General features: G+C 50.2%; 1 protein-coding gene across 1 annotated transcript in view; it reads left to right on the top strand.

Annotated features, from left to right (window-relative positions):
• LOC143144984 (uncharacterized) overlaps positions 1-8218 on the top strand; it is a 53703-nt gene that overhangs the window by 29684 nt on the left and 15801 nt on the right. The window lies entirely within an intron of this gene.

Raw genomic sequence — 8218 nt, 5'->3', positions numbered from 1 at the left:
AAGTCTGGAATCGGTTCGATCACGAGGCGAGACGGACGGTGGCGGGTAGAGTGTCATGGGGGTGGGCTCACGTGAACGTCGCGGTCGCCCGAGCATCGCCGAATCCAGCATAAACCGAGTTACTCCGGGACGGAGGAGTCGCGTTCGGCGCCATTGCGACTCCAGTACGAGTTTCGGAGCGACGATCCACGACGCTCGGGCCACGAAACGCTGCTGCAGTTCACCCTCCTACCGGTGCACCCTCTCGCGCTCGTCCACCCTCCGGACGCTTCGAGGCGTCTCGTTGGTACCGCTCCAGCGTAACGGGTGAAGATTTTCGTTGGTCGATTCTTCGGCGACTCGATCTTCCTCCGCGATGTTCCCCGAGAGGTTCGGGTCCCACCAAGAACGAGAACGAATATACGAAGCTCGCCGAGCGGGCCTTCGGTCCGACACTACCTCCACCCCACGCACTCGCGGTCGTGCACCACCACCGATATGTCGCTACGTCGGCCGGGACGAGCGGACCGAGGTTCCTTCGATCAACCGGAGAGCTCTCGAGAGGGATTTTCCGCTGGTCCGAATCGAGGCTCGGTTCGGCACGTATTCTCGTTCGTTTCCTCGTCACCGTTGATTTATCCCCCCCGTTTCGTTCGCTCGTTTTCGTCAAAGATTCAGCCCTGTCGTTCGCGGATGACGGAGCTGACGACGAACCGCGGCGCTCCCAGTTCGATTACGTGTTACACGGGAGTCCACGGAGGGGGTAGCTTGCGCGCGCACCTCCACACCCGCCACCACCCCTTCCTTCGGGGGTAGCTCGCCCTACTGGCTGAGCGGGTGGTACGTAGCGATGGCTTTCGGCCCGTTCGAGCGACCGACCGAACCGGACAACCGTTTCGCCCACTTTTTTCCATCGATTCGGAATTTACACAACGGGGACGCGTACGCGCCGATTTCCGATATAATCCCGCGCACGGGGGAGAATCCATCGCGAAACCAGCTAGGACATAACGCCCGAGATAATTAGATTTCAGCGAACCTGGGAATCGAACGGAATCGAACGGAATCGAAGCCATCGCTGAAAGCGAGCCAGTTCGAGCAGGGGGACTCGACTCGACTCGACTCGACTCGACTCGACTCTCTTGGTTCGTGGTACGTAGTAGGGGTTAGCTCGGTGCGTTCTCGTCGGTACCAGGGCGGCTGCTCGTGGTTCGTGTCCAAGGTGGAAAAGAGAACCGTGCGCGAAAGATTTCGAATAGATTCCCGATCGTTCGCGTCGCCGAATACGATTCCTACCGACGGTGCGCGACAGAGATCGATCGTTCCGGCAACGAATTACGCGAGACGAGTGTTCCTTTCTGCTTTTTTCTTCGATTTCTTTTTCTTTTTCATTTTCGTACTCCGAAAGAGCAATTCGGAGCGTGCCACTCTCGACGACGCGTTCGAAAAGTTTCGCTGGAAAATTTCAGCGCTCGGTCGCGGTGCCAAGAATTCGGCTAGGTCGGTCCAGGAGTTCCGTTAACGGGCGCGAAATTCTACACGGGCTACGAACGCTGCAAGAGGTCGCCTTCGTCGAAACTTTGACGCAACCAACGAGACGAAGGTCGAAACGTTCGCTCGAGAACACTCGTTTTTACGTGTAAATGCAACTACTCTCGCACCCGGCAATTACTCCACTTTGCCCGAAAGGTGACCATTGTAGACCTTTAAGCCACGTTCTCGCGCGTATAATTTTCGACGCGAAACGCACTCGAGACGCCTCTTCGGTGCACGCCACCTTGAAAAATCGAGCCCTTTCGAGCGTTTCGAGCGTGTTTCGTGCCGCGCGTTGCACGCGTGGAATAGTGGCGCAACGTTCCGTACGATCTCTCTCCGATCGGCTCTCCGTTGTTATTATCGACGATCGAGCACTCTTCGTTTAACATACACGATACAAGAACGCACGAAATACAAAATTAGAAAAGACGACAAGGAACGCGCAATACGCGATCGAACGGTAGGAATTTCGTTGGCGAAACATTGCGATAATCGGCACAGTGGAGCGAAGATCGTTGAATTTCGTACTATAGTATGCGTCGAATCGTAGAGAAGATCGATACGGTGGTGGAAATTGTTCGTAAGCGTGTACGTAATCTACGCTGCGCTTCTAGACGCGGCAAGTTACGTTGTCTTGGACTTTTAGCGAAAACGTATAATTTCGGTAGTTCGGGAATCAGTATTGGGCGTGTGACGTAATTGCGCGGCACCTTGTGTACGGACGAAATATCGAACGTCGCTCGTCGTTTCTTCGGAATCGTTGAAATTAAACGAAACGCCACGAATTCGTAACGACTACGCGTTGCGAGACGAAGCGATTCGTTCGATACTTACGAAGGAAACGCATCGTCTTTTCCATTTCCTCTCGGGAAACTGTCCGGTAAGAATTGTACAAAACGTACAGTTGCCGATTGATCTCCGCTCGACCTCAACTTTTTAAATAAACGCGGAAGATCCTAATTTTAACGCGCAAGTTCAACGGAAGGGACACGTACGTACTTTGCACGGTAGGGTAACATCGAATATTGCGATCGGAGTAAACTCCAAACTTACACGGACGCGATGGATTATTCATAGCGGAATCAGACACGTTGAGTCAATCGGTCGGTTTGGCTGCTCGGATGCCGATTAATCATTCATTGGATCGATTATCGAGGGAAGAGAGGATCCTCGCTCCTGCCCTCGTCTAGTCAAATTTTCAAACGGAGCGAGTCCCCTTCTACGTTCCCGGAGAAGTTTCACTCGCGAGATCGCGTCGAATTAACTTTATCGTTTCCAGCGTCGATGGAATAGAATTTTCAGAGTATCGTGCGAGTAAAGGTGGAAACTTAACGCGCGAGAAATATACGAAATATCTTTCGACGCAGTGCGCGAGTAACTTTTTCGTCGCTGGGCTAGAATTACAGGTATTCGATCGTCGCGTTGTTCGCCGGGAGAAAAAGAGATCGTCTCGGAGACCCGAGTGCGAACGAGATACTCCTAGATCGGGCTTTTGAACCAGGGAACGAAAAAAGAAATCCAAGGTATCGCGACGAATAATCGGAACGTCGCTCGGTGAAATTTCTCGTTAACTGGAATTCCCTTTCGAGATTGACGAAATGCCTCCTTCCATTGAAAAACGATATTGCAAAGTTCGTGGACAGGCGGGGAGGCGGTGCGCGAGGATTTCATTTGAACCGACGATTCCCTCTTGATCGCTCGAAATGCTCGCGTTCGAGAAAAAGCGGGACGTTCGCGGTCCTGGAACATTGAACTTCCGGTAACGAGAATCTATTAAACGCGGTTAACTCCGAGCGAAGAAAGAGAGAGAAAAAGAGAGAAAGGGAGAGAGAGAGAGAGAGAGAGAGAGAGAGAGAGAGAGAGGGAGGGAGGGAGCGCAGAGACGAGAAGAGAAGCATTTAACGGAGGCACTTTTCTCGATGAGACGTGCGTATAAATATGCAAGGAAAATTACCCTGAGCGTTATGGCGCGAGATACGAGCGAGGACACCTCGTGTAGAGGGGTACGAATGCAATATAGATCGAGTCTGGAGGGACGAGGAGGACGAAAGGCAGACGAAAAGAGAGAGACGACAGTCGGATGGCACAAAGAGGAGGGTGCTGGCCGAGGATCGATAGGTATATAGAGGCAGATAGGAATACAGGAAGCGTCTGACACCGGAAAGCTCCTAGGGGATGGCTTCTTACGAGCTAGTTCTGACCAATCGACGACCCGACTTTTTTTCGTCCCCCCTGTCGATATTTTTAAATCTTCGTTCTCCGTCCACTGCCCACCGCCCACCGTTCGTCTCGCTTCCTATTTTTATCGATTCGATGGTAAATTTGCCATCGACGAGCGACGCAACGAATCGATGCTTCTTTTACGCGATCGTAAAACGTATTTTATAACGCGTCCTTTGCAATAGCTGTTACGAGTTCGTTGCGCGATTTAAAGTTAATCGCCACGAAATAAAAACGGATTTCGCACCCGCGAAAATGAAAACCGCGTAAAATTGACAACGACCCGTACAACGAGCCTAAATGTTTCAACGATCGTATTTCGAAGTTCGAAATGTTTTGCAAACACGGGAGATCGTACAACGCGAATCTATATTCGGGAAGCGTAAACTTTAACGCGTATTTCGAATATAGTATTGCCGCTCGTATTTATCGTTTCGATAACCCGAAACAAGACGGGAAGAATTCGGCCGATCGAACGGATCGAGCCGTTCGTTCGCCCGTAAAGTCGATTAATTTCCCTTCCACCGACAAAATATCGCAAAAAGGCGCACGAAGCTATTTACGATCGAAGTCCATTAACATTCTTTCCGACGCTGTCGGCGAAATTCACGGACTACAGGGGGCAATTAATTATCATTGGCGAAACGGCACAGGAAATTTGTCCGACGTACGAGTATTCACGGTGTACGAGAGTTTGGTTAATTGTACGTAAATTAACGGTCTTTGCCTTTGATCTTCCGCGTGTCGCCCGAGGGAGAGAAAGAGAAAGAGAGAGAGAGAACAACGATCGAAATTTCCTTTATACGTACCGCATTAACGGCATTATTTTCTTACCGGATGGCGGCTTTAGTCGGTTCCCGAAATCGTTCGTATCGCTATTTGCGCGTTACTACGCGTGCGAGTGGCGTGGGATTCGAACCGAACTAATAGGAGCCTTCCCTTTGAGTTTGGGATTCGGGCGTGGGCGATTAATTGGCTTCTCGTAGGCTCCGTTCCGTCCGATGCAGCACGGGGCCGTACAATTGCCATAAATATGGAAAAATCGTCGAGACAACTGCAACGATCCTCTTCGAACGTAGTCCAAGAATAGAAAACGCGACAGCTCGGTCGCAAGGAATCGCTCGTTGCGTTACGTACGCGAGTACATCGAACTCTCGAGTACTTACCTTCTCCGGAGGTAGCAACCCTCGCTTTCGTTTGTCGTTCGTCGTTCGATGATTCTTCGACCCCGATCGACCGACTCTCGACTCCAAGCGGCCAGTTCTCCTAACCCGCAAACCGTTTGATCGTTGCTGAAAAGTAAAATCATCGTTTTCGAGTCGATGTTACGTCCAGTTCCTCCGTCGAGGTAAACTATCGTCGCGAGTGTTCGATTTTCCTCGAGCGTTCAATTTGCGCGTAAATGGTAGCGCGTCGACGCGAGAATCTCGTCCGAGACGCCGCGATCGAGTCGGGAACGCGTCGGTCGTTACATCTCCGGGGTTTAAAGTTCAATGTACCCTGCAGACCGAGCACGCGCCCTTACACACGGATCGGGTACATCCGTTGCTAGTAGGAGATGGTGTTCGACTCGCGCCGATATTTACCGGTGTTTTATTCCGGGAGATTCGCTCATTGAAATCGCTGTCCGTTCGTGTCTGGTTCAGCGCGGTACGGTAGCTCGCGTATCCTGCATCACCGAGTCAAGCCGGAGCGCCGCGTTTCCCGTTACCGTCAAAGCTTTGGCTCTCCATTCGGAACGCCCTTTGAAGGATCCTTCCACCCCTCCACCCCCCCCCCCCACCCTGCTTCGCTCTTCTCTAACCGAAGTTTCAGGACGTATTGAAGTCAAGTGGCTCGGGGTTGCTTTATAAATGAAAGACTTGCGCGAACAATCGCAATCTTTTTTATGCACAAGGTGTACCATTTACCTTGACCAACGTGAGCATCTCCGTTGCCGATGGCAAGAAAAAATGTCCGGCAAGAGAGGTCGTTTCTTTTCAAGAGCGTAATAGCGGGACATACCTCTTTTTTCGTAGAGATCCGATCCTTCCTACAAATTGTTCGATGGTCGAAATAAACCCTACGAACGTTAAATATTTCTACATTTAACCGGTCGATGAATCAATTTCTTTTAACGAAAACTACCCGACAGATTACGATGAAACTTTCCAAATATCGATTCGATCGGACGATCGTTTCGCGCGATATCGCGGTTACCAATTTGACAAAAGTCCTTCCTTTATCGTACATTTATCCGTTAACGCACGCGTTTGAAAGAAACTTTACGTGGATGCGAATTTAGGAAAGAAAGCAAAGGTGTTTGCCGTTTCCGAGGAAAGGGCGAAAGGTAGGACCGACGCGTCGCGAGCGCGCAACTTTAAACACGGGCATTGTTCTATTCGAAGTGTCGTATCTTTGCCAATTCTTTGAATTTTTATAATCCTTTTCGTTGCAACATTTTCGAAAGTCTAAATTTTACGCGCACATGGGAGTACCTCCTCGATAACTATCGCGCGATCTAGGTGACGACATCGTTGTCGTTCGTATCGACGGAAACACACCTCGCAAAGACGAAGGAACCTCGCGGTTGTGGAAAAAAGTTGTACGGTTCCAGTTGTACGATCCACGTCCGTCGGAGAAACTTTTCAGGGAAATTTTCCCCGATGGAAAGCTTACTACCGTAAAAACTCGTTTCCACGATTTAACTTCGTCTTTTGACGAAGAATCGAGCTCGTTCGTAAACGCTCGCAGTGTGCATCTCCGGGAGCTTTACCGGGTAGTCGTGGGTGATTTTTTTTTTTTTTTCCGCAAACGTGCACACGCGCGCGCGTCTATTCGAGCGCAAGCGACGCAACGTGTTGCACCGGGAGGGAAATACGCGGAGCCCGGTCCACTCGTACGCTGCTGGGCTTCTATCGAGTACGATGCAAGTTGCGCGGTGAAACGAGTAAACAGAGTTCGAGGTTGGCACTTCGCCTGAGCCTATTCACCGTACCGCAGACGACACGGACGCTCGCGTACCGCCGTCCAAGCTGCCCGTGTAAAACTCACGGAGACCGGAAACCAGAAATCCTCCGCAGTCCGAACCATCTTGCGGAATGGCAAGTCCCGGAATCCACATTGTTCGCCAGCGCAAAATGTCGCGTTTCCCGTCAGCGTGGGCTCAATAACGCGATCGATCGAGCCGATTCATCGAGTCAATCGTTCGCACGGTTTGCCGCTTCGACACGTTTTTACACCGTTGTTCGGTTTACGATCGCGAGTGTCGTCGATGTCGTATCGCGTTAAAGACCGAAAAGATTTAAACAAAAGGACGCGTACTTTTTCTCTCTTCTTTGCTCGTCTTTTCAAGGACGTAAATTTGTACCAATTTTTAAAGACATCCGAGATCGTGAATTTCTCAAAATCGAGTAGAACTTGTACGTTTCGCTTCGGATGCAAAATAACGAGAGAGAGAGAGAGGGAGAGAGAAAAAAAGAGAGTATCGATCCTCTTGAAAGAGAAACGTCGTTTTAAAGTTCCCGGAGAATCTGTCCGAACATCCGCAGTGCAGAAGAACGTTGACGCTTCGATCGAGCGATGTAAAGGCAAATCATCGCGGCAGAGTTTTCGCGAATTTCTTACGACGGATCGGTCTTCCCCGAAGTGCGATAAAATTTCACCCCGCGGTGGCTGTCAAATACCTTTCCCGTTTCGCGATCGAAACTCGAGAAACTTGCTTCGTATTCTGTTCGCGCGGTACGCGTTTCGACCGCGCGTAAAAACAGATTTGGAATAAACTAAAAACGGGAGGAATTTTTATTCCGTACACCGATTACAATGGTTCGCGTCGCGTTTCTTCTTTTCGTTGGAAAGTCTACGATGCGACAAACTTCTATCGGCGATCGTTAAACGATGCCTGGAACGAGACGTCTTCGCGAAGACAATTCGATCCGTGACCAAGAGAAACCGAACGAACGTGCGAGTAACGTTTAGGGGTTTCGAACTTTTTTCATTTGAACGGTGCACGGCGTATCGCGTAAGAGCAGTTGCGGCTGTATTTTATGACTCAGACCGTCCAAGTTCATGCGAAAGTTTTTAAGTGGGGGTGGTAATACGTAAAAGGGAGGCGTGAAGTGTTAACACAGGCCAGAACAGCAGCAGACACTCGACGCACCCTTCTTCCTATCCTCTGGCTACCTTCTTTTTTCATCTTCCCTTCCTCTTCTCTCTTCGTTTTCTTCGACCTCTTTGACGGTTCGTTCTCATCGGCTTTTTTACTCGCTCGTCCGTTTCTCTCTAGCCTCTGTTCTTTCGAGTTCCTCCAACTACCGTTGCTTTACATTTTCCTTGATACTTCTTCGGGAGCAAACGACGTTTTTATCAAAGGTCGATCTTCCTTTCCGTCCTTCGAGGATTTTTATTCCAGAAAGGTGGAAGTCTAGACGTCTGCGAAAATAGTGCGCGAAAATGTTCTACTTTCGTGGCGTTATCGGGGAACGAGAGGAAACGAAAAACTTTT

This window comes from Ptiloglossa arizonensis, chromosome 3 (genome assembly GCF_051014685.1).
Source record: "Ptiloglossa arizonensis isolate GNS036 chromosome 3, iyPtiAriz1_principal, whole genome shotgun sequence".
Classification (NCBI taxonomy): Eukaryota; Metazoa; Arthropoda; class Insecta; order Hymenoptera; family Colletidae; genus Ptiloglossa; species Ptiloglossa arizonensis.
Note: the sequence above shows the minus strand (reverse complement) of the source record. Positions and strands in the feature narration are given on the sequence as shown.